Below are 27,372 nucleotides of genomic sequence, written 5' to 3' on the forward strand. Positions count from 1 at the left end.
ACTCAGCTCCAACCAGTGGGATCTATGATACTGAAAGTCTCCTTTTCTCCTCTTTCTTTCTCCCTCACCCTCTGTCCCTCCTTATCTTCTTAGCCTGCCTTCCTTCCTTCCTTCCTTCCTTCCTTCCTTCCTTCCTTCCTTCCTTCCTTCCTTGTTCTCTCCCTCCCGATCTCTTTATTTTTGTTTCAATGACAATTTCTTACACATATGGGATAACAGGTTGATTTTAAAAACTTCTTCCCCTTGGGGGGGGGGGGGGTACTGATTATTTTATTTTATTTTATTTTATTTTATTTTATTTTATTTTATTTTATTTTTTAAGTTACCTGGTATGCCCTTTCCTCCACTAACAACTCTGGACTCAAGATATTTTCACTTTACCCTTCTTCCTTAGTAACATTTAAAAAAATCCCTTAACACACTAAAAAAAATAAGCTCTGGCATGTTGTAATTTCTCTCTCTCTCTCTTTTTTTAAAAATATGTTTTTATTGATTTCAGAGAGGAAAGGAGAGGGAGAGAGAGACATAGAAACATCAATGATGAGAGAGAATCATTTTTAAAAAATAGCTTTTACAGAGAGGAGGAGAGAGGGATAGAGAGCTAGAAATGTCGATGAGAGAGAAACATCGACCAGCTGCCTCTTGCATACCCCCTACCGGGGATGTACTCGCAACCAATGTACATGCCCTTGACCTGAATTGAACCTGGGACCTTTCAGTCCACAGACCGATGCTCTACCACTGAGCCAAACCGGTTTCGGCGAGAGAGAATCATTGATCGCTGTATCCTGCACGCCCCCTACTGGGGATGCAGCCCACAACCTGGGCATGTGCCTTTGACCGGTATTGACCCTGGGACCTTTCAGTATGCAGGTGGATGCTCTATCCAGTCATCCAAACCAGCTAAGGCATAATTTCTTTTTTTTATTACTATTTCCTATTGATTTTTAGGGAGAGAGGAAGGGGGAGGGTGAGAGATCAACATCCATCAGCTGCCTCTCACATGTCCTCCACTGGGGAATGAGTGGTGCATAGGACGACACCTAACCAACTGAGCCACCCCAGCCAGGGCTACAATTTCTTTTAATATTTTTGTTTGCATATGGAGTACCATAAATCAATTTGTCCAATGTTACTGCTAGGGATATAATAAGGAAAAAGTAGATTGTTAGCTATCATTTCAGATCAGTGACGTACTTAAACGTATTGTAATAATAAGAATATGAGAAATAGACTAGATTCTAGAAAGACAAGAAAATTGTTTGCTCTACCAAGGCCACCTGCCATATCAGAGGGCTCTAAAATATGATAGTTTTATTGACATTGGTATAAGATAAGCAGTGTGTAAAGCCTGTTCCCATCAAGTATTTATTCAAGTACTTATCATGTTAGGCATGTGCTGACCATGAAGGTACAGAAGTAAACAAGATGGACCCTGCCATGCTATGATGGAGCTCTTTCGTGTAAGAGCCATGACAGAAACATTTTCCCAACTTAGTAAGTTAAAATTTGTATGATTGCTTATGAAAGAAATGTGCACAGTGAGGTGGAAATATGTAAAATGGGGATGATTTCTAATCTGGTACTTGGGTGAAGAGAAGTTTTAGGGCTAGATTTCCTGAGGCAGGAACATAGAAGGTTAAATAGAATGGAAGCTGGAAGTTTGCCAAAAAGAGAGAAAGAGAGAGAGAGAGAGAGAGAGAGAGAGAGAGAGAGAGAGAGAGAGAGAGAGAGAAATAACACCCAGGCCAAGAGAAGACTCCAGGCTGGGAAAGGGCTTTGGTGAACTGAAAGGACTAAAAGAATGGTTACAGTATAGTGTGGGGAGGAAGAAGAGAGAGCATGCTATAAAGTGAGTCTAGAAACTCATAATGGACCTTTTAGGTCATGGTAAGAATTTTTAAATTGATTTTATATAAAGTTATATCAGCTATAGCTGCGTAACAAACCACCTCCGAATCTCAAGAGTATAAGACAACAGCAATTATTTCTTGGTTACACAAGTCAAATGGGTAGGCTGGGCATCAGGCTACAGGTCTGAGGATCAGCTACAGAGGCTCTGTTCCACATGTATCATACAGGAGCACAGGCCTAAGGGCCAGTAGTTACCCAAGGATACTCTTTTCATGGTGCAAGGAGAAGCACAAAAGAGTAAGCCTGATAGCATACAACACAGCTTCAGTTTGTGTCTGAAGAACTAATATCCCATTGATCAAAGTAAGTCACATGGGCATGTCCAACATCAATGGGGTACAGTGGATAATCTCCTAAAGGAGGTAGATGGGGGAAGAAGGAAGAACTTTTCTACCATAATCTTATCTACCACAGAAGACACTGAGGGATTAAACCCAGTTATGGAGGAGATAGATTTAGTTAAAATGGGCATATTGAGGTATGTGGAGAATGGATTAGAGCAGTGATTTTCAACCTTTTTCATCTCATGGCACACATAAACTACTTACTAAAATTCTGTGGTACTCTAAAAATATATATTATATACTTTGCCAATCAGATAAAAAAATAGGTATAATTTTGATTCATTCACACCAGACAGCTATTCTTGTGTTGGCTGTTGTCATTTTTTATTTGAGAATTAAGGAAAAAGAAGTCAGTGCATCTAACTAGTCAGGTTTCTCATGTTTTTTTTTTTTTTTTTCTTTTAAATATATTTTATTGATTTTTTACAGAGAGGAAGAGAGAGGGATAGAGAGTTAGAAACATCGATGAGAAAGAATCATCGATCAGCTGCCTCTTGCACACCCCCTACTGGGGATGTACCCGCAACCAAGGTACATGCCTTTGACTGGAATCGAACCTGGGACCTTTCAGTCTGCAGGCCGACGCTCTATCCACTGAGCCAAACCGGTTTCGGCAGGTTTCTCATGTTTTAAAAAAATCTTGTGGCACACAGGTTGAAAATCGCTGTAGTAGTCCTTGGGCTAGAGACACAGTGGGAAGTTTCAGGGGAGGAGATGATGATGTAGGGGAGGAAATGATGATGTAGTTTTGTATATATTCAATTTTGATAAGGGTTAGATATCTAAGTGGAACATCACCTGTGTCATCATATGAATCATATCTTACACACCCAGTGCTTATTTTATAACTTCTCCATAATAGTATATGCTATTGTATTTGCTTGCTAGTAACTAATAGAAACTGCAAATAGATATTTCAACAAAAATAATTAACTCTACTAATGAATAACTTTATGAGTTTTGAGAGAATTGAGTTTAATCCCTTCATTAGGCAAATAAATAAAAAAGATCCAGCTGAAATCGGTTTGTCTCAGTGGATAGAGCGTTGGCCTGCGGACTGAGGGGTCCCAGGTTAGATTCCAGTCAAGGGCATGTACATTGGTTGCAGGCACATCCCTGGTGGGGGGTGTGCAGGAGGCAGCTGGTCGATATTTCTCTCTCATCGATGTTTCTAGCTTTCTATCCCTCTCTTTCCTCTCTGTAAAAAGTCAATAAAATATATTTATTAAAAAAAAATCCAGAGAAGTATTTTATTCCTTCTTGTATAGAAGCATTGTTTTAAAAAGCACAGCATGCATGGATCATTCAACAAGTTTCTTATTAATTATTTATGGTACATTTCATTCTTTATTGATTTGTGGTATGAAAAATAATGATTAATAACAATTATGACAGTACAACATAAAATATTTCTTAAGTGCTATGTGCCAGGCATTTATCAAAAAAATTGCATTTCTAATGCATTATCTCATTTACTACTTATAAAGGAAGAAGTTTATGAAGAAACAGGCTTATAATGGTTAGTAAGTTGTCCAGTATCCATTTCTTTAACTATTATGCTGTATTATTTTGGTCCCTGACTTAAAACATCCAAAAGTATGATGGGAGGGGCAAGTATTACACAAGATGTAGAAAACTGTATAGGCAAACATATTTAATTACTAAGTTTAGGGGTTGAAGAATAGAAATTGCTATAAAATTGTATAAATTGGAGAATTCAAATTAGAAGCTTTATGTAAAGTTCATTCATCTTAGAATCAAGACGATAATCTTTTTTGTTGGATATCCTATAGGGATTGTTGAGTAAGGTAGAACTTTGACCTTTCTGTATAACTTGCTTGTTGGAGGACACAAACTTTGTGAACTTTCTTTGCAACTTGCTTCTTTTCTTGCTCAGCATTCCACATACACTGGGGTCCCATCACTTTCGGACTCCAATAAAACCCTCACTATAGAGCATGGACCCTGTTCTCTTGAGCAGTTGCCCAGAGAATGGAGATGTAGATCAGATAGATCCTCTTGAGAGAAAGGTGGAAGACAGGAGGCAGGTCAGTTCTCTCTCTTTTCTCTCTCTCAGGGACTACTCTAAGGTATGGTTTCTCCTTGTTACTCTTGATAGAATTTTGTGGATCCCCCTTCTAGCACTATGGCTAGGTTAAATATATTTCATTATATTGTTATGTATTAAAATAAATGAACAAATTAGAGTGGCATGCAAAATGTGAATTTTAGATGATAAAATATAAGACTCTACAGAAATAATATGCTTGCCATAGACTGCTTTGAGATAACATTCACCATTTTTCCTGGAGTTTTCACTTGGTAGCAGTAATTAATTTGGAAAATTGGAAGAACATTGTGTGGGGGCGAATATATATGCATATATATATATATATATATATATATATATATATATGTAAATATATATATTTGTACATCTATAAAATAAATAAAAATGTTATTTCAAAAACTGCCCCATGTCTGTGTTCTAGGTGGATGTAGAAGTGTCTTTCAAAGGAAGATTGTTTAGTTTGGAAGAAAACACTCTAGTGGGCTTTTTGGTTTGCCAAGTTAAGTCAATCCCAGGAGCTAGTCTGGAAGGGAAAAGTTGAGTCTCAGAGGAATGAACTCCTTTCTTTTGTAGTGTTAATAGCTATCATCATTCTGCGTAGGTTGGCAACTCTTGCAGATTATTATAGGTTCCCTGGTTTAGCCCCCACTGGTTGGGGTTAAGAAGAAAGGAATGTTTAGGCTCCAGAGACACGGGGAGGGGTTAGGCAACAGGAGACTCATTTGAACTGACATTGGTTCCAGCAACATAGAGCTGGCTGGGGCGTATGGCACAGACTGCCACTCAAAGGGTGTGGTAACAGTGAGCTGATAACCAAATGTTGGCTCTTCCTTTCTTCCCTGAAATTATCCTCTGTTCTTGAGTCTCCAGCTATGCTTAGGGGAGAAGAAGGGAGATCTATGTTTGGGGGCAATGTGACCAAATTCTGGGACAGCATATAAAATGCTGAGGAGACACGAGAAATGATTAGGGAAATCTGGGGAGCAGCAGATTGGAATGAGAGAACAAACAACAGGGGAATGAGAGCATTTTCGGAATGTTCTCAGAATTGTACAGGGCTCTCTATTTTCTGAGGCAGGAAAGTTCAAACTTACTTGTTTATATATTATTAGAGGCCCATTGCAGGAAGATTCCTGCAAGAATAGGGCTTCCTATGCTGGGCTTCCTCCTGACTCTGTTGCCTCGCTCCCTTCCTTCTCTGCTGCTTCTCTCTCTCCTGTCTCCACCACTTTGCTACCTTGTGCAGTGCTTGGCTTACTTCTACGCTGCCCTTCAGTCTTGCTCCTCACCTGCTATGCAAATTAACCAACAGCCTCGCTGGGTTAATTTGCATACTCACTCCTGATTGGCTGGTGGGCATAGTAGAGGGATGGTCAATTTGCATGTTCTCTTTTATTAGTGTAGATGGGCACTAAGTCATGACATAAGTGAGGAGAATCTTGGGATATAAGATACAGGTATATCATATTGTCAATTAAGATATATGCTTATATACCTGGAATAAGAAATCATGGAAGAATGAACTAGGTCACTGTCTGGGAGACAGTAATGCTGCCCTCTCTATGGGGGACACTGGTCATGCAGGAGAGGAGTGAAATTGTGATAAAGATGTCTCAATAATGGAACATTACAGAGCAAGCAGAAGGGGGAAATAGAGTGTAGAGTGAATGAAGATAATGTAAATGAAGATAATGCGAATGAAGGCAGCACTTTAAAAAAATATACATATTTATTTATTAAATTGATTGGGGTGACATTGATCAGGTGTGGGTTTCTATGTTACAAGATCTGTATATTGCACTGTGTGCCCACCACCCAAAGTCAGATTTTTTCCTGTTGCCATATATTAGGAACCCCTTCTCCCCCTGCTACCTTCCCTCTGGCAACCACCACACTGCTGTTTGTGTTCATGAGGTTCAGTTTTATATCCCACATGAGTGAAATCAAATGGTTCTTAGTTTTCTTTGCGGAATTATTTCACTAAGCATAATGTTCTCACGGTCCATCCATGTTGTTGCAAATGGCACTATTTCATCCTTTCTTATGGCTGAGTAGTAGTCCATTGTGTATATGTACCACATATTTATCTGGTCCTCTATCAAGGAACACTTTGGTAGTTTCAATGCCTTGGCCACCATGAATAATGCTGCAATGAACATAGGGGTGCATATATTTTTGCAAATGAGTGATTTCGAGTTTTTCAGGTATATATCCAGGAAAGGGATTGCTGGGTTGTATGGTAGCTCTATTCTCAATTTTTTGAGGAATTGCCAGACTAAAGGCAGCACTTCCTAACATCAGCTACAAGACTTCTCTCTATACCAGGAGGGATCTTTTAAAATAACAAATCTGATTTACATCCCCCATCAACTCAAAACACTTCAACGATAAAGTACAAAATTCATAACTTGCTTGGTGAGATCATCTGAGCTGCACCACTTACATCAAGCTTTCAACCCCATCTCTTATCAATCTGCTCTATGCCCTTTTCACGTCAGCCAATACTGGTAGGTATGTGTGTGTTTATAAAACTTCAGTTCTTTTACATCTGGGACCTCATTTTCTTCCACTGGCATTGCGCTTCCCTCGCTTCTTCAACTCTTCATTTAAGTATCAGAGGAAACGGCATTTCTTTAGGTTGACTCCCCTCAGCTCTCCAGACTGGATGACGCCCTTGCCATGTCCCTATGCACGTTCTGCTTTCCCTTTCCTACTCGTCACCCAGCAAATATGTATTGAGCCTGGTGTTGTTATGTGAGTGAGAGAGACAACAGTGAAGGCAACAGACAAAAATCCTGGCCTTCATTACACTTGGAGTTACTTGTTTACTGTTTGTGTTTTCTGTTAGTTGCAGCTTCATGAGGGCAGAGAACACAGCTGTATTGTTTATCATTTATATCCCAGCACATAGCAGTGAGCCTGGAATGCTGTAGGCGCTTAACAAATTTTTGTCAAATGGAGGAAGAGTATACTAGAAGTTGGAGATTCAATGGGGCTGACCACATCTGAAACCTGGAGGCCTTCAAATACCTTGGTTGGTAGTTTTTACATCGTCAATGGCAGAAAGTGATTTGTCAAAATCGGAAAGCTACAAAACTTGGTAGGAATTATGATTGACATAAAAATGTAGCTTGACCTATTAGGCAGACACATTTCAGCTTCCAAAGCCAAATATTGATTTCAAATGCTTTAAGGGGATTTGATGTTGAAAGAAGTACGATGGATCAGGAGCAAAAGCACCGTGGCCCCAGTGGCTTGTCAGAAGCCTAGCCTGCCCTCCATAAATCCTTACTGCGGGAAGTATTTTTAAAACAGTCTTACATTTGTTTGGGAGCAACTTACAGTGGTAGATGGTTCAGGATTTTTATTTCTTTTACCTCTGTATCTGTTGGCAGCCGAGAACTAAGTGGGAAAACTTTTTTTATTACCCCCCCCCCCAAAAAAAAATGTGTTCCTTTATAAATTAGTTTTTTAACTACAAATAAACTCTGGTTCTGAATGAGGAATTTGAAAAATAACTCCTTGAGGATAAGGTCTGTTCCACATCCATCTCCCAGTACTGAGCACTGATCCTGGAAATAAAGAATTACCTAGAAGTACTGCTTCTCCTTTCTTAAATGAAGAAGCACAATCTCTTGAATGAGAAAGAAAAATCAGTCAAATTGATCATTTTGGTTAGCATGGAAACAAAAAATTATTAATTGGCTTAAGTTTCCATAATTTATAGATTATTTTTATGTAGACAGTCAGGAAAAATAGTTAATTAAAATCAAAATGAAATATATTTATTCAATTGCATTGTAATATTTATTTAGTTTACCTACTTTTATAAGAAAATCATAAATACAATAAAATAAAACATATATGATAAAAACCAGAGAAGAGAAACTAGAAAAGAAAAAAAAATCACATTAAAAAACAATTTTTGAGAAAAGTCATAGCAATTTAGCATGACACCTGCTTCTGACTTTCCTGTTTGCCAATGCCAGGAGGAAAACAGGGAGAAAAACATACTTCTCATTTCCAGTAGAAGAACCATGTATGGAGAGAGAAACCTTTTCCTGGGAAAATTTATCATATGGGTATTTGTAAAGAAGACATTGAGAAATATTGGGAAACGATCCTTAATGACCATTTTACAAATAAAGATGAAAAGCAAATATATGTGAGGACACTTTTTTTTTTTAAAACAGTGGGAGAGAGATGAGGACATAGTATTAAATCATGGCTCTATGGAAGCCATTCCTGGGAGTGAGATAAGTAGTTTTATGTTTCTCTGAAATGATGTAAAACTGGGAGGATTAAGAATGAATTATTTTGTATCGGCCTTGCTCCTGTGTGGCTCAGGGCCTAGGGCAATAGAGGTGTGCCAGGAGCCACGCTTGGGATGGTGGCTGACTTTGTGCAGCCTTGAGGGCAGAGGCAGGACTTGGCCACGTGGCGGTGGGAGACCTCAATCTTCACCTCTTACTCCTACCTCTGCTTCAACCAAGGATGTTCCTCGAGTCTAAGTTTTACCTTTTGGGGTTTCTTGCTAACTTTCCTCTGAAAGCAAAGTGCTGGGGGGAGATGGGCAAATTTGTCGTGTTATATATATTCACTATGTGGCCTTCTCTGACCACACTATTTAAAGACCACCCACCTGCCCTGACTCAGCATGCTTTAGCCTCTGTACCCCCTTTCTCAGCAGCATTTATCAATACCTGTTACTATGTAATTTCTTCATCTGGTGTATTGGTCAGGATTATAATAGGAAAAGTATTCTTGAACAGGGTGATCTTAAGATAACGAATGGAGGAGGAACCAAGATGGCGGCCTAGGTAAGCACCTAAGCTGCTGCCTCGCACAACAATTTAAAAAACAACAACTAAAATCAGAATGGACTTCAAACAAAACCACAGGAAAGCTGGTGGAGTGGGAAATCTACAACTAGAAAAAAGAGAAAGGCTCACAGATCGGACTGGGAGCCGCAAGGCACTGAGGTAGGGAGATGCTCATGTGTGCAGAAAAGAAAGGCGGCTGAATGCCTGGCTGGCAAGAGGGAAGGAATTCCCGATTGCACTGAACCCTTTCCGACTGTACTGAACTCCAACCCTGGCTGAAGCCTCATGAACCCAGGCTCATACGGGTAGAGTCTGGACTGTAGAGAAAGGCACCCAGAGACTCAGAGAATGGGAGACTGGGGGAGCCGCAGCGGGCAGGGTCTACAGTCATGCACACGCAAGTGAGTATGCACAGAGGTCTGACAGCGGAGGTTGCCAAGACCTCTCCATAGTGGAAGGAGTCAGACGCTCCAGACTACAGAGACCCAACCCAATTCTGGGGCGAGCCCCTGGGGCACCCACACTCTTGCACGGGGAATCTGGGATGGTTAGGGGAGCAGGGAATGCAAAGGTCAGGCAGAAACTCAGGCACAAGGGCAGGACTGACAGGAAGCCAAGACTGTCAACTCAGCCCTGAGACTCTGCCTTATCCAAGCTGAGCACAGAGGCTTCTGCAATTTTGCAAGTCTGATCCTATAAGACTGTTTCCAATACAGAAGGTATCCCAGAGCAGACACAGCTGATACCTACATCCAATTGGCCTGAAGGTCAATTCCTCCAAGGGATACCAACAACAATAAAGACTTAGCTACAACAAGGCTGTACACGCAGTCCACAAAGAGGAGCATCAAGAGTGTCTACCTCAGGTGACTGAGGAGGTTGACCCACTAGGCCATATAGGACACCAAACACACAAAGCCATCCTACCAACTCTGGGAAGCAGCAAAAATGCCAAGACAAGGAAATAGATCTCAAACAAAAGAGATGGAGGATATAGAGTTCAAAACCACGGTTTTAAGGTTATGCAAGAATATCTTAGAAAAGGCCTATAAACTTCATAAGACCCAACTAAAAATTAAACATAAACTGACTAAATTGGAAAATATTATGCAGAGATCCAACAGCAGAATGGAGGAACACAAGAATCAGGTCAAAGAGTCAAAAGACACTCCTCTGGAGAAGCAAGAAGAAAAGAGAATCCAGAAAGTTGAAGATAGTGTAAGGAGCCCCTGGGACAACTTCAAAAGTACCAACCTCAGAATTATGGAGGTGCCAGAAGAAGAGAGAATACAAGATACTGAAAACATACTTGAAGAAGTAATATCAGAAAACTTCCCCCACCTGGTGAAAGAAATAGACTTACAAGTACAGGAAGCATACAGAACTCCAAATAAGAGGAATCCAAAGAGGAACACTCCAACACACATCATAATTAAAATGCCAAGGGCAAAAGACAAAAAGAGGATCTTACAAGCAGCAAGAGAAAAGCAGTTGGTTACCTATAAGGGAGCACCCATAAGACTATCAGCTGATTTCTCAACAGAAACTATGCAGGCCAGAAGGGAGTGGCAAGAAATATTCAAAGTGATGAATAGCAAGAACCTACAACCAAGATTACTGTATTCAGCAAAGTTATCATTCAGAATTGAAGGGCAGATAAAGAGCTTCACTGATAAGAAAAAGTTAAAGGAGCTCATCACCACCAAACCAGTATTATATGAAATGCTGAAAGGTATTATTTAAGAAGCGGAAGAAGATCAAGTGAATTAGAAATCTGAGGAACAGAATAAACTGGTGAATGTAATAGAATCAGGGGCAAAGAAAGGGAGTGGATTGATAATTATCAGGGGAAAAGGGGTGTGGGGGTGCTGAAAGAGACTGGATTAAAATTGTATAATTTATGGATGAGGACAATGGCGGGGGCGGGGTAAAGGCAGAGGGTGGGGAACCAGGTAGATGGGAGTTAAGGGTGGGGGGGCGGGAAAGGAGAAACAATTGTAATAATCTGAGCAATAAAGATTTATTAAAAAAAAAAAAAAAGATAACGAACGTACTAACAGAATGATGAACAAAAGTGTGAGCAAGTCTCCGGGAAACTGGCAGGGGCTAATGTAGTGACTTGGGACTAGCAACAATGCTGCTGGTGGTGGTGCTGGTGTGTGTGTGGGGGGGTGGTGGTGGGGGAAGCTTGAAGGAAAAAGGGAAAGAGTGGTTATGGGGATGGAGAGAGGAACCTAGAGACCACAGCAGCTTGGAGAGGGCTGCCTTTGGAGGATGAATGTAGCCATGATGAATAAACACTAGAACTTTATTCCCCTCTGGTGCCTCAAGTGCCTTCTCCTGGCCAAATCCAACTGGAAATGAGCCATGTGAGCTTGTGGATGTGGTCTGTAGAGATACACAGATCAAGCTGGAGAAGGCTGGAGAGGGTTCAGGAGGAGCACACAGAAGATTGGCACAGAAGGCCAGTTCTCCTCCAACCAGGAATATCCACCGAAGGACATCTCTTTCCACAGAAGGACATTTCTCCTCCAACTAGAAATATCCACAAGATACTTCTCCTCAAACTAGAACCTAAGTTCCATGAGGGTTGGGATTTTTACCTGTTTCATTCTCTTCTGTATCCCAAGCCTGGCTCATGATTGGTGCTCGATAAATATTGTTTGTGAATGAAGGAATAGCAGTTGTTTTTTAATGTTGTGTTTAACAACTTAACAAAGGTACTGCAATTATAGGCTATTTATAATAACCATTATGGGAGACCCTTTTTAAGTTGGTTCTCTTTAAGTTGGTCTCCCCGACTTACATGAGTAATAAATGCTTGATACTTAATGAATTTTATATATAAAGATATTTGTGTGTGTGCATACGTGTAGCCCCAAAATAATATATTTAAAACTGTTATGTTATTAGCCCTTTTGAAATTATTTTCAACCAGATTTGGAGTGGTTCTACTTAGAAGACCTTCTTGCAAGGCATTTTCTGCATATTAATATCATTCAAATCATTAAATTATTTTTACTCCATATGTGTCTCATGATGCTGAGGACAGCATTAACTCCTGAAGTCCTGTACATTTCAACACAGCAATAATCATAGCATAAACCATCTAGCACATCCACGTTTATGCTACTAACCTGGTAAAAATTTATCACAGAGACAACTGTCATGAATACCCTACTGCTAGGGTAAAAAAAAAAAAAAAAAAAGGAAGGTCAGTGATTTATCTGAATGGACAGATGGTCATAATGTATTCCTTCAAAGTGATCTAATTCGGTCTTTGACAGGCTGCAGAAATAAGTGACTCAGCGTGGAGTGTCCTGTGCTGACACCAACGTGGGCTCTGATGTTGGGGCTCCTCTCTCTCCCTGACCTGCCCCAGGGGCTGGCAAGGGCTGAGGTCTGCTTCTTCAGGCTTTGGGATCACACAGCCTAGGAATTACAAAGACCAGGAGCGGTGCCTTGCCTCACCTCAGGGAGTCTCCAGGACACCCATCCATCTGTCAATGTCAGGAGCTCAAGTCAATGTGGCAAGCGGCCGCTGAGGCCGAGAAAAGGAGAGGGCCTCCCCTGCCCTGGCAGAATCCTGTGAAATCTTGGGACGTGGGCTCCATAGATGGTGCTCCTTTTAGGCAGGTCTTTTTCAAAGTGAGAATGGTAAGTTGTATTAATGCTCAAAATGTGTGCTGCCCCGCCCCGGGGTACTGCTCCTTGAAGGAGTGTTTCACATCCCCTCTCTGATGATGTCAGGAATGGCTGTGTGACTTGCTTTGTGGACCACGTGGGGCCAGAAGCTTTAAGAACGAGCTCGTGCTTGTCATGCTCTCTGCCACAGACTTCATGTTCCCCGGAGAGGTTGCCCCATTAGCCTGGGCCCTGGACAACACAGTGCAGAGCGGAGGCTAACCCACAAAGGCTATAAATATAAATGCAAAGTAGAACTACTTATTATTGTAAGCCATTGGGCATCATTTGTTACCACAGCATAATAAACCAAGCATACCTGACTGATACAGGGAAATCACTTCTCTCACTGTCCCTATTTGCCCACCTTGCAACAGGAAACAGTACTTATTGTGGGCAAAGAGCTGGCTAGTCGGGCTCATTGGCCACTCTGGCTACAGACCCAATGCAGGCTGATGAAGGTAGAGCAAGGACTGTCAGGTTAGTGAGGAGTTAGCAACACACGATGCTTTGTTTACTGACAAACAGTGTGAACCGCCTGAGCCAGGACACGCTGGTTGTTTCGGGGGCTCTGACTGGTCATTTTGTGCTTCTTGGCTAATGCATTGGAAGGGAGCCAACCAGGGAACTGTTACAGCAAGGCCATGCCCAAGACCCAGAAACCACTGGCATGCTTGGGTTGTAAGCGCTGCCACATGTAACAGCAGCATCTGGAATTGGCACTCCAGAAGAAAACGCATTGGGAGCGGCAGGAAGTGGAAGCATTAATAACTGTCAAGAGCGAGGCAGACAGGCCAACTTAATGGGTGAGCTCAGTCCACACGGGGCCTGGTAAGTCCTATCACTCTCTCCGTCTACAGCCACTGCTCCTCGGAGACATATAAATCATAGCCAATGACCTAATAAAGTAATAAGGTTTGTCTGAGTTTTGACAACAGAAAATAATAGAGGGCCTCAAATTTAGAGGGAGAGAAATAGAAGGCTTTTTAAAATTGCTTTCTCACCGGAATAGAGGAAGTCTACAGATGAACAAAAGTAACGCTCCGTCGACAGGTTGTCAGTTTCCTGAAAATACCCACAAATCTATGACATTTTATAGAGTTACAGAGAAGAGTCAGGTTAAGTGGGAATGTTTTTCGGCTGGACATTTACTTTGTTAGATACTTGAACTGTCTTTTTCTGTCATGAAATGAATTTACTGGAGATTGAACTTCCTTTCTTTTACTTTACTTTTTTATGTTTGCGTTGTTGTACTGTTGAATGTAAAAAGAATGGGCTTTTAAATGAGGCAGATATGAATTTGTGTCCCACCTCTACTTTTGAGATCTATGACTTGACAAAGTACTTAATTTCTTTGGGTCATTTTCTTCAACAGTGTCGTGGTGAGGAGTTAAATAAAGCAGTGTGACTAAAACCAGCTTGGCTCAGTGGATAGAGTGTCGGTTTGCGGACTGAAGGGTCCTGGGTTCCAGTCAGGGCATGCACCTTGGTGTGGGCACATCCCCGGTGGGGGGTGTGCAGGAGGCAGCTGGTCGATGTTTCTCTCTCATTGATGTTTCTAGCTCTCTAGCTCTCCCTTCCTCTCTGTAAAAAATCAATAAAATTTATTAAAAACAAACAAAAAAACTGTGTTATTGTATTTGGTATAGAACCTGGCACTTAAGGTCTCAATCCTTGTTACTTTCTTTCTTTAATCTTTTGGAAAAGTTTAAAGGTGGGAGAGGGGGTGTGCTGCTGGTGCAGGTCAGTCCTGGTATGTTAACAATGTACATTTGGTAATCATTATCATTAATAGAATGGGTGACTACTAAGGATACCATTTGCTCTACTAAGTCAACTATATTGACTATAAATATCTACATTAACTTCCCAAGTGCTGACTCCTGGATGTTGCTCTGACCGCTTTCCTATGCCCAGGAGCTGGTAGTCTGTGTCGCTAGTTACCCTCTACTGGATTCAGTGAGCACCTGAGTCCCTATAAAATACAGGCACTTAGGGAATTTCCCCAAGGCTGCCTGTGCTCCTTGCTTGCCCATCTGCTTTCCACTTAAGAGCAGGAAAGTGTTCCTATTCCAATGCTGCCTGTGTTCTCAATTCTATCCTTCCCAGACCCTCTGGGAACTTTTTTGGCCAATTATTTCTCCCTTTCTTTATTGTCAGTCTCCTTTCTGCTGGATCATTCTCTTCAGAAGGGGTAAAAAGAGAATAATAAACAAAACGCAAAATACTCACAGGAGCACCCTCACGCAAGCCAGGCTCCTTCCCCAGCTCAGGGTCATACTCCAGCTCAGGGTCAACTAACATGAAGAGCATGAAGGGGCAGGGAGTTGGGGACAATGATCAGGATGATTAATCCTATCGGATGGAACTGGATTCCTTTTCTCTCCCCATCCTGAGCAAGCTGGTTGCCTCAAGATCGGCGATTTTTAAGCTGTGTGCTGCAAAAACTTTTAAGACATGCAGTACCTGAATATTTAGTTAGGGCACTGGCCTCTTTTCCCTTAGATTATCAAATAAAAATGACAATAGGCAACACAACAATAGCTGTGCGGTATGGGTAAATAACAATTATGCCTATTTTGTGTGTGTGTGTGTGTGTGTGTGTGTGAGAGAGAGAGAGAGAGAGAGAGAGAGAGAGAGAGAGAGAGATCAGCAAAAAAAAAGTAATTTTGGTGTGCTGAGTAATTTCAGTAATTAGTGTATGTGTGTTGTGAGATGAAAAAGGTTGAAAATCACTGTTCTAGATTAAAAAGGTAATAACTTTTACTTAAAGTAAATAAAATTCTTGGTGCTGATCTAGCTTGAACTGGGGGTCTAGAAAAAGGATCAGAGTTGTCTGGAACTGTATACCACAATAATTTACTATCAGGACTTTTATTAATACTATGAATCAAATCAATGGGCTCAGGAAAAAAATAACATCAATGGGTAGTGAAATGGCACTGATAAAATTAAACACCAAATTTCATACATTATTGGAGACTTGTGCCGGACTCATTGTGTGTAAAAGAAATGGGGACTATAGCAGATCCCCCAGACTATAAAGGTAAGCTCAAAAGGGGTCATGACACCTGCCAAAGCTTTATAATTTACACAAAGTGGTCTATATAGGGTAGTAAGATAAGATAAAACACTCGAGCAGTTATCATGTGCATCAAATTGCTCATGGGGAGACTCAACCAGTGATGTCCCTCAAATCATGTCATCAGAGAAGTAGAGATGCAGGGGACACTGTGATGTACTGCCTACTTTCCCCTTCAGTGAAGGACTGGGTTGTTCCAATTCCTTGGAGTTTTGTTGGAAGACATAAATATAATTTTATGCCCAGCTAATCTACTGTTCAAGATTTAATTTAAAGAATAGATATTATTCAGATCCACAAAAATAATTTTCTGTTCATAGTCCCTCAACTAACGAGCTCTTTATAAAGATTAACAACAAAATAAATTTGTAGGGAAAAAGTATGATGTTTAATTGATAAACAGACTCATAAATTAATTAATGCTTGTATATGAGAAAGGGAAGCTCAGTATATAGCAAAAGATTATAATTTAATATAAGGAAAGAGATACCAAAATCTTTAATTTTTAGTAAGTAACCTTATCAAATCAACTAAAGAAAAGAAACAGTAGAAAGGAAGGAAAGAAAATCCTGGTAAATAGAAAACACAATATGACAAGTAATTCTAAATGTTTCAATAATCAAAATAAGTATAAATTGATTAAACTCAGCTATTAAAATACCAATAAAGGATTTCATAAAATCAAAGTATGTACTGTATATAGACATTCCCATAAAAGAAAACCACTAGGTAAAGTACAACCAGGATCATAATCAAAACAGTACTTATTATGCAAGGTTACAGTCAGACCAAAAGGACGCATTAATGGGACTGAAGCAGAACTACACATGATAAAAGGACAATCCACAAAGAGCATAGTAATCATGAGCAAGGATAGATTTGACAACAGAGCTTCCAACTACAAACAAACCACGAAGAGAAGTAGAAAAATCAACAATTATATTTGAATAATAAAAAAAAACACACCTTGGTCAAACACAGATAAATAAAATAGACAAAAATAAAAATTTGTAAGAATAAATAATATTTGGTTTACTGATATAAGAGTTTATTGTACACAGACATGCAAATCACACAGAAAACCTTTTGCCCAATGTATGAAGAATAGACATTCTTTTCAAGCATAGGTAAAATATTTATAAAAATGAAATATATATTAGGTTACAGAATGTTTTAACAAATCTCAAAAAATCACTATCAGATAGGCCATGTTTTTTTTTGTTTTTGTTTTTTAAACTATAATGTAATTAAATTAGAAAGTAATAACAAAATGATAGTTAAAAACAAAACAAAACACCAGTACTCCTAAAAAATCCATGGGTTAAAGAGGAAACTTCAAAGAAACTGATCAAAACTGAACAAAAAAAAAACATATTTCAAACTTTGTATTATGCAGCTACAATATTTAGGAGGAAATATATACTTTAGTGTATTCACTTATAAACAATAAATATTATTATTTTAAAAATTTCTTTATTGATTAAGGTGTCACATATTTGTCCTCAACCCCCTAATCCAATCCCCACCCCTCCCCACTCATTCCTCCACCCCCTTATTGTCCTTGACCACTGGTTAGGCTCATATGTATGCACATAAGTCCTTTGGTTGATCTCTCCCTTTTTCCCCACCCTCCCTTTGAGGTCCAACAGTCGAACCCATGGCTCCTTGTCTCTGGATCTGTTCTTGTTCAGCAGTCTATGTTGTTCACCATTTCCCCTAGATAAGTGAGATCATGTCCTACTGAAAATATAAGAATAAAAAATGAGACAAGCAATAATCATTATGCTGAAAGGCATATGAATCAGTCTGTAGTTAGCTAATTTCTGGGTCACCAGTTCTTTTGAGACCCAATTTCAATGTCAAACAGTTCCTTATGTGTACATGTCAGCAATGATATTTCAGTTCTGGATGGTGGACAAATGGTGGTAATGCAGGCCCAACCCTCTCTGGTTTGGTCCTGGGCAACCTGCAGTGATATACAGCTGCTGACTGCTAGTATGGCAAGGCGTCATCAGCGTCTTCCATCTCTGGACTGCTTCTCTTCAGTCCTCATGGTTAGAGTAGTCCTGTCAATTCCTCTCTGTTGCCAGAATCCACATGGTCTTGGAGTTGTTTTCTGAAAATATACAAACATATTTCAAGAAATGATTTTATGAATTAATTGAAGATGATAAAAATATAAAACATTAAACCTATGGCGAAAAGTATAAGAAGTTCACAACCATAAGAGTAAAAATGAACAGAGAAAACAAGCAAAGAAAAGTTACCAATGGTTAATAATTAACAAACTCAAAACCTATTTTTCCAAAAGATAAATAAAAATATATATCCTTATGAAAACTGATCAAATTTAATACAGAAAACTATACCTGGGTACAGCCTAACCAACTGTTTTGCTGATGAATTTAAAAACAAATAAGATAGACAATTTTCTGGAAAAAATAAATATTAAAACAAACTCAGAAGAAACAGAAAACCCAAATAAACGAATAATCATTAGATAAATGGTATCAATTTTAACAACTCTACTCTTCCAAAAGAATATATTTTAGGGAGGAAAGGATGAGTTGCATGAAAGTTTCAAGAAACAGGTAGATAAAACATTTTTAGATAAGGGAAAAAATATTCAATTCATGTATAAGAGCAGCATATTCTTATACATTGAAACTAAGTAATCAGTTTATTGACAAATCTGATCTATGGATACAGATGGAAAATTAAGAAACAAATTAATAGTAAACTAAATCCAGGTAGCAGTATTTAAAAACAGTAATCATGACCAATGTTGAGTTTATATCACAAATCAAGGATAGTTTCATATTGGAAAACTCTATCCAGGTTAATTTAATGCATTGACTTGTTAAAGAAGTAAACATATATAAACATCTTAGTAATAATCATCATAATAATATCTGATAAAATTTAGTTATTGTAAAAATGTCCTATATGATGATAAGTATAAAGAATCTTCTTAAATTTAATAAAGGGTGTTTCCTAAAAATCTACTAGCAACAGCCAAACACTAGAAACAATTTAAATGTCCATCAGTTGGGGAATACATAAGTACATGGGGTTTAGTCATACAGCGGTACACAATAAATCAATTAAGTTCAACTATTCACAAAGGTAACTCTTGAAAACATAAGTGAACAGGAGCAGTATGTCCTTTGAGTACATGGTGTTGAGGGAGAGAGGAAGTTAAACTGAATTGGAGAGGGGAGCATTAGGCTTCACATTTAATTGTCATGTGGATGAGCAGCAGAAACATTTTTGTCTTTTAGAAGCTGTCATTGGTCCAGAATGGTTGGAATGTTGTGAGTGAGAGTAAGTGGGCACTAGAAGAGACAGGAGAATAGCAGGGGCAGATCCTGTAGGACCGGGGGTGGGGGGGACACACACACACACACACACACACACACATCTGTTCCACAGGCCGGATAAGTCCCCGGAAATCCTTTGGTCTGGCCCTGTCAAGGCATTAGGGGTGAGTTAATTAAATATTTGACCAAATATAGCAGGCTACTTTTTAAGTTGATAATTTTGTATGGCTCTCGAGTGATGTTATAAATATCCAAATGACCCTTGGCAGAAAAAAGGTTCTCACCCCAGAATAGGCCTAGGAGACCATAGAAAAAAGCCTTGGAGGTTTTAAGCAGGGGAGTGATAACTGCTTTATGTTTTTTTGAACTATATCTTTATTAATTTCAAAGAGGAAGGGAGAAAGAGAGAAACACCAATGATGAGAGAGAATCATTGATCAGCTGCCTCCTACACGCCCCTATTGGGGATCAAGCCCACAACTCAGGCATGTGCTCTGATTGATAATTGAACCATGACCTCCTGAGCCATGCCAGCTGGGCTGCTTTATGTTTTTAAAAGACTACCTGTTTTCGCCAGTTTGGGTTGCAATAACAAAGTACCATATATTGGGTGGCTTAAACAACAGAAATTCATTTCTCACAGTTTTGGAAACTGGCAAGTCTAAGATGGAAGCCCCAGCAGATTCAGTGTCTGTTGAGTGTCTACTTCTTGGTTTGCACATAGCCATACTATCATGTGTCTTCACATGGCAGAGAGCAGAGCAAGGAGCTCTCTGGGGGTCCCCTTTATCAGGTCACACCAATCCCATTCATGAGGGCTTCACACTCATGACCAAATGACCTCCTACAGGCCTCACGTCAAGAAACCATCATGTTGGGGTGAGGGTTTTAACATATGAACTTAGGACAGTGGTAGGCAAACTCGTTAGTCAACAGAGCCAAATATCAACAGTACAACAATTGAAATTTCTTTTGAGAGCCAAATTTTTCTTCTTCTAACGCCACGTCTTCAAAATAGACTCTCCCAGGCCGTGGTATTTTGTGGAAGAGCCACACTCAAGGGGCCAAAGAGCTGCATGTGGCTCACGAGCCACAGTTTGCCAACCACTGACTTAGGATATTGTGAACATTCAGTACATAATACCATCTCTTTCCTCTATCTCACCAACTATTGGTCAATAATTCCACTATATTTTTCACTATCAAGATTTACAGCACTTAATCTATTATATAACTCATATCACCTATGCTTTATCTATAGGTTAATTTGAAATTTCAATCAATCAACACCATTTATACATGTATTTCATGGCAGAATGGCTAGGCCATCTACTAAATTCATCTGTAAATGGGGATTTGCCCTCTGTGAAGTGGGCCTACTCCACAGTTTTCTGGCATCGATGGAATATGTGAGTAATTTTGTTTAATGCTGACTTTTAGTATAGGAAAGCCCATTTTCGCCATGTACACATGCTGTATTTACAACAGTGCTACCAGAGATGGAGCCGACCAGAATTCATGCTCTTGGCAGGCAGAGGGGAGCAAGGAGGGGAAAGAGCTAGCTTGTTTGTTCTGTGTCTCAATCCAAACTCACCCATCAGACGCATCCTCCCACCTTTCAGGCGGAGGAGATAATGAGAGGACACAGAGGCCAGGCTGGCAGTGCTACTTGAGAAAAACTTCCTCCCTCTGCAAGGAAGGGGAAGGGAGCACTGGGAGTCAGAGGTGCTTTGCCTTACATCATTCTCCTGTTTGAAGTGGTCTCTCCTACACTCTCTCCAGGCTCCTGGCTTGCTCCTCTATCTTGCTTTCCACCTGGGAGGGCAATCAGGTTCTTCTGATTTTCCCATCATTCCCAAATGGTTTTCATCTCATACCTGGTTGGCTCTCCGTTGAAGCTATAATTCGTAATCTTGTGTGGTTGTCCTCATCTGCTGTGGACCGGAGGACTGTAAGGTGACCAGACTGGCGGGACAGTCCCGATTTGTAACAATTTGTCCCGTGGCATTTAAAAAAAGTCTAGATTTTTTGAAAGAATCAGGACTTTTTTTTTCTTTTTCTTTTTTCTTTTTTCTTTTTTTTAAAGTCCCGATTCAAAAGCGGGACGTTTGGTCACTTTACTTTTGGGGTTCATACAGGGAAAGTGGGAGGACAGAGCCTTTGTAATGCAAATGGCTACAGTAAACTCTTCTAAACACTTCATTACACTGTTTATTGCTCACAGCAGATGTGTGAAGTTATTTTATAGCGGCATAAAGTGAATTTTAGAAAAGTTAGATAACTTAGATAAATTACCTCCAATCACGCACCTCAAAAGTGAAAGAACCAGGATTCTAACCTAAAAGTTTTCTTACTTTTGGTCCTGTGTTCTGCCTGTAATAACACAATGGCTAATTTGTGGAAAATGCTTCTCTTTCTGTTTCTTGGTGTGCCAGCCTCTTTCTCGTTGGCCTATAGATGAGAGAGGAGATTGCTAGAGTCATTCTAGAGCACAGACATAGCTGAGAATGGCTTTTCTCAGGCGTTTGAGAAAATCTGTATAAAAGCACTTTGATGGTTAAGAGTGCACATGATCCTTCCTGAGCAGGTGTTGTGGCTTCCCCATTGCGCAGTCCCTGATAATCTACACGTGACTGATCATCTCTTTAACTCCTTCTTGTCACATTTGGGTAAGTGAACTGAAGTATGAAGCAGCAGTCCACTTCCTGCATATTTTTTTTTTTTAATCTGGCAAATCTCTCTGGGAGGAAGCACATTATTTCTATCATGCTTTGGGTAGGATACATTGATAAATGGGGTTTTCCCAGCTGAAGGTTCTTAGTGCTAACTTCTGTTTCACTTCCTCATCATTCACACCCTCACCTGAGCCCACCTACCTTAACTTCCGGATCAGTCTTGCCCATTTCCAGAATTTTCTTTTCAAATGGCCAACTAATTTATAAGGAGAAGGAATCATAAAACATTTCAAACGTACACAAAAATAGAAGAGTACTATAAATCCCTATATACTCATCATCCAAAATCAATAATTAGCAAAATTATACAACACTACAATCTGTATTGTTTTTCCTTTGCTGAAATATTTTAAACCATACCCAAGGCTTTATGTCATTTCACCCCTGTATGGATTGAAATAAAAATGTTTAATGTCATCAACACTTTTCTAAGAAGTAGGGACTTTATTCTCCAGGTTCATTATTTACCAGTTATTTCACAGAAACCTCATTCATTTGGTATTCAATTTTCTAATTCAACTACAAAAAACATAAATTAAATGAATAAATCATTTGTATTCACCCCAATATCAGGAAGAAATACCTGTACATAGTTTTAAAAATGGTTCAGTGTGTCAGTGGATGCACTGAGTAATGGACCAGCTGGATGGAGAGGCCGCAGAGGTCTTCAAACTACGGCCCGTGGGCCACATGCGGCCCGCAGAGGAGTCTGATCCTGCCCGCCAGGTTTTTTGGGCAGTGAGCGCAGCCGAGGTGTTACAGTAGGAATTAGTAGTTCATATAGTCCGGCCCTCCAGCTCTCTGAGGGACTGTGATCTGGCCCCCCACTTTAAAAAGTTTGAGGACCCCTGCGAGGATCCAGCTGGGATGGCTGCTTCTCCCAACGACTGCTGCAGAGCAGGAGGCTCTGACCTCCCCCTTCCCAACCAGGCCACCAGAACAACTGCCAAGTCCTGCTCCCTCCTGCCCTCTTGCCACTCAGCTGTGCAGCGACAGGCTGCCTGCCACAGCGAAGCCATTCTTGATGACCAGCGACAGTCCCACCTGCTCAGCGAAGGTTTTCATGATTATGGCCTCCACTGGCTCTCTCTCTAGCATACAATTCAGCAATCACTGTTTTACACATGCATCGTGTATTCCCAGGTTGACTGTGAGGACACTGAGGGTAAGGACTGTGTTTAGCCTTCTCATATGTAACTTATGCTGCCCAATAATGACGGCACCGCTGGTTCTGAATATTTATTACGGAGCAAATGAAGCTCAACTTGAGTTTTCATTTGTGCTGAAGTTATTAGTGTAAAATTTTCTGCTCAAAATCAAGTCATAAGAGGAAAGAAGAAAAAAACTTGGAGGCATTACTGTTTAAGAATATAGGTAAAAGATAGGTTTGGTAGACTTCCACCCATCCACTTGTTCAACCTGCCCTACAAGCCCACTTAAATCCTGCTCTGTCTTTACTTGAACAACCTACACAAATTTTTTTTTTGTTCTCTTGGAAGTATGTCTAGGACAATTGTTAATTGTTGGCACGTATTGTGGTATGACCACATGTTTAAGAATCGCAAAACCCTCCATAAGAAATCAGACCCTAACTGGACCTTTATCCAAAGCAACAGGCTCTTTCTTGAAGCAGCACCACGGTGCCACCAAGTGGAGAGTTTTTGAAAACATTCAACTCATCATGAACTGCAAATCATTTTGGAACTGGAGCATTTGTGATCAGCTTGTTTACGGAACTGCAGATTTGATACTTCGCATTTGTATATATTGGATGCTTGATAAATTAGAAGAATTGCTTCACTTATGCTTCTTGAAATCCTGTTCTCTTTAACTTCTACTTGTGATTTTTCTTTAAGAAAATTTCCAATGAAAGCATTTATGACATAAAATAATATGGGCACTTACCTTATTTTACCATATCTTGAGAGAAAGCAAGTTTCTTATTTTTCTCTGGCTACTTCTATTAAAGATTAATTCTATTTCCTAGAGAGGTCTATTTAAAAGAGGAAAAGCTTGCTTATGGAATATGCATGTTGCCTATGTGTAGATTTGATGTTTGAGATTTTCTGGAGTTAATTTTATATCTTATTATTCAAAATGTCAAACTAATGGTGCTGGGACAATTGAACATCCATGTACCAAAAAAATGAACCTCAACTCTCATCTTGCAGCATACACAACAGTTAATTTAAAATCGGTGTGATTATCACAGATACTCCAAGTCTCAGCTGACTGTTCAATTTGAGAACATCCTTAAAGAGACAAGACAATTGAAGTAAACTTTACTCTCTCCTACTTACCTGAGGCTAAAGGCATTTCACCGTATTTTCCTTAGTGGAGGCTCCAAACGATGGCATTCTTCTTTTTTTTTTTTAAATAGTATTTCCCCAATTTAATATTTAATTTTACTAAAAGCCTATCTTGGCTCTATATAGCTTAGGTCAGTGCATATTTTTATTCTATATGAGAGGACTAGAACATTTTCAAATTTATATCACAAATAACTCATAAAAATGTAGGCAAGCACCTACTGGACTAACAGCAGGAGGTCCAAGGTCTAAGCCCACGACTGTCACTAACACTCAATGTGGCCACATACAAGATTCTTAAGACTCTCTCTGAGTTTCCACGTTTGTATTATAGTTAGTAACCCCCCTTCAAAAATTTTGTGTATTTCTAAATTTTCTTTAAGGAGCATGTTATGCTGTCAATAAAAAAGTTGGGCAGGATCCCTTAGATCCCTTCCCTGTCTCTTGTTTGATGTTTTCACGACTGTGTGTATTTGCAAGTTAATATCTTTGAAATATGAACTCACTTAAAAGCTATTCGTGAGATCTCACATTAATTTTGATGAATACTTATGGAAAATTTCTGAGCTATATCTTTCAAATATGCTAAGTGCATATTACAACAAATATATTTTTCTATGTTTGCCAAATTTCAAGTTTGTTTAAATAAGAGTTTAAGCACCATATGTCCTAAATGTGCCAGCTATAACTACCTCCACTATTTCTGGAAAAAAGAAAGAAAGAAAGAAAGAAAAAAGGCAGCTTAACTTCAGTGTCTTGCATTTTTGGCCACCATGCCATGGGATCACACAGGATCTGTAGATGGAAAGTTATATAAGGAGGCATCAAGCTGTAGTGGGGAAGCATTGGATAGCAACTCAAACCCATGGATTTCAGCCTTAAGCTATAACCCTCTAGGCTCCTGAGTATGGAGAAAAAGGCTCAATGGGTCTGAGCTTCTGTTTCATTATCTACAAAATGGTGATAATAAATGTTGCCAAACACATTTGGTTGTTCAAAGGTTCAAGTGAAATAAAGTTTCACTTTATGCTGGAAGAGTGCAATATGATGGGAATCTGTCATCGAGTAGGAAGAAACTAAGGGGACTAAGAAGGTGAGAGATACAGTGGAAGAATCAAGGATGAGCCTTTCTGGTCCCTCTCCCCCTTGTGGGAATGATGTGAACAGATATGGCACTCTTGTCCATGATCCATTTTGTGCAGATATTAGGAAGGGAGAGGAAGTTGGATGTCACAGTCTAAGGACCCATAGAAAAACAGAAGAATGAAGGGAAGAAACAGGGCAGGAGAGGGGGGATGAAATGAACACTACGTTATCACTTGTGGCAAGCCAGACACCATGTGCATGCTACTGTTTTACATATAGGGATGGCTTTTAGGTTCCCAGTGAAAGGAATAGAACCTTCAGATGATAAATATAAAAAAAAAACCATTAAAATGTGAAACAACTAGAGAATGAGAAATCTTCTAATTTACAAAATATAGGAGGACTGTATTCTTAAAAATTGTCCACATCAGACAAGACAAAGAAAGAGTGTGAAATGTTTCAGATTAAAGGAAGCTAAAGAGTCATGACCACTAACATGAATGCAATTCCTGATCTACGCTGAAGCCTGGACTAGAGAAGACAAAAAGGAATGTAATTGGGTCAACTGACAAAGTGGAATATGGATGCAAATGAGATAATAGTACTATATCAACACAGTTTACAAAAGTTGAAAACTGTAGTGCGGTTATGTAAACAAATACTCTTAGGAAACACAAGTGTTCAGGAGTGATGGGCCATGGTGCATGTAACTTATGTTTAAATTGTTCAGGAAAGAGAGATAGAGAGGGAAAGAGTGAGCAAATGAGGTAAATGGTTATAAATAAGTGACCTTGATTAAAGATATATGAAGATTCTTTGCGCATCTTTCTGTAAGTTTGACTTTATTTCCACATAACATTTTTAAAAAGTGAAGCATATATTTTAATGAGGTCTTCTATTCATTAAACATTCTTGTCATTATTTTAGCTGTAATAACATTTGACATCTGTATGAGTGCTAACCATTTAAAAAGTACTTAAAGCCCAGCAGGCGTGGCTCAGTAATTGAGCGTCAACCTATGAAGCAGGAGATCATGATTCGATTCCTAGTCAGGGCACATGCCTGGGATGAGGGCTCGATCCCAGTGGAAGGTGTGCAGGAGGCAGCTGACCAATTATTCTCTCTCATCTTTGATGTTTCTATCTCTCTCTCTTTCCCTGCCTCTCTGAAATCAATAAAAATACATTTTAAAAATTGTACTTTAACATCTTTTATTTAATTATCATCATGAAAGCCCCATTTTACTGATAAGGAAAATGAGAATCAGAAACTTCTGAGATCTTGGCTAGATCATATTTGTATTTTCACTGGCTAGCACAGGGAACAAATGAAGGCAGGCAGGAAGGATGACTTGACTTGCTCCAAATCACAAACCTAGAGTTAAACAGGTACTGAGACTCAGAGCTCAGTACCTTTGTTCTTCTTTGCAGCTATCAAATACCATAAAACACACTTAAATCTTAGACCAGGATTTATTTAATTACTCTTTGATGATTCCCAAGTCACAGAATCTTACAGTGCCTTAGGCTAACATTTATGTATGCCATTTATCATCCTGTAGCTAAGAGAAATAACAGTTGAAAAATTCTTAATTAAATCCTAGAAGATCAAGACTACCTTTGGAGTAAACCCCATTATATTGCTTTTTGCTAGTGATATTATTTAAGCTAATAGTTTGCTTATACATGAAAATGAAGATTTATCAAGATATCTATACTGCTTGTGTTTGATGGCAAACCTTACCCTTCCATAATATAAAACTTAGAATATTTCTATTTTGCTCACTTTAAAATTTATTAATTTTCATTTTCGGATTGTTTTTCATTATTTAAAGTGAAAATTCTAGACAGTGTTACCAGCAGCAGAAATGGTTCCTTGGAACTGATCATTAATCCTTCTTGTTTTAATCAGTGCCAAGCATTTTTTGAAATTTGCTAAACCTGGTTTTCTTTTAAAGTGCAATAAGTTGTACAAACAATAGCAACAGCAGCACGTAAATTCAAA

This window comes from Pipistrellus hanaki (genome assembly GCF_964339955.1).
Source record: "Pipistrellus hanaki genome assembly, chromosome: 3".
NCBI lineage: Eukaryota > Metazoa > Chordata > Mammalia > Chiroptera > Vespertilionidae > Pipistrellus > Pipistrellus hanaki.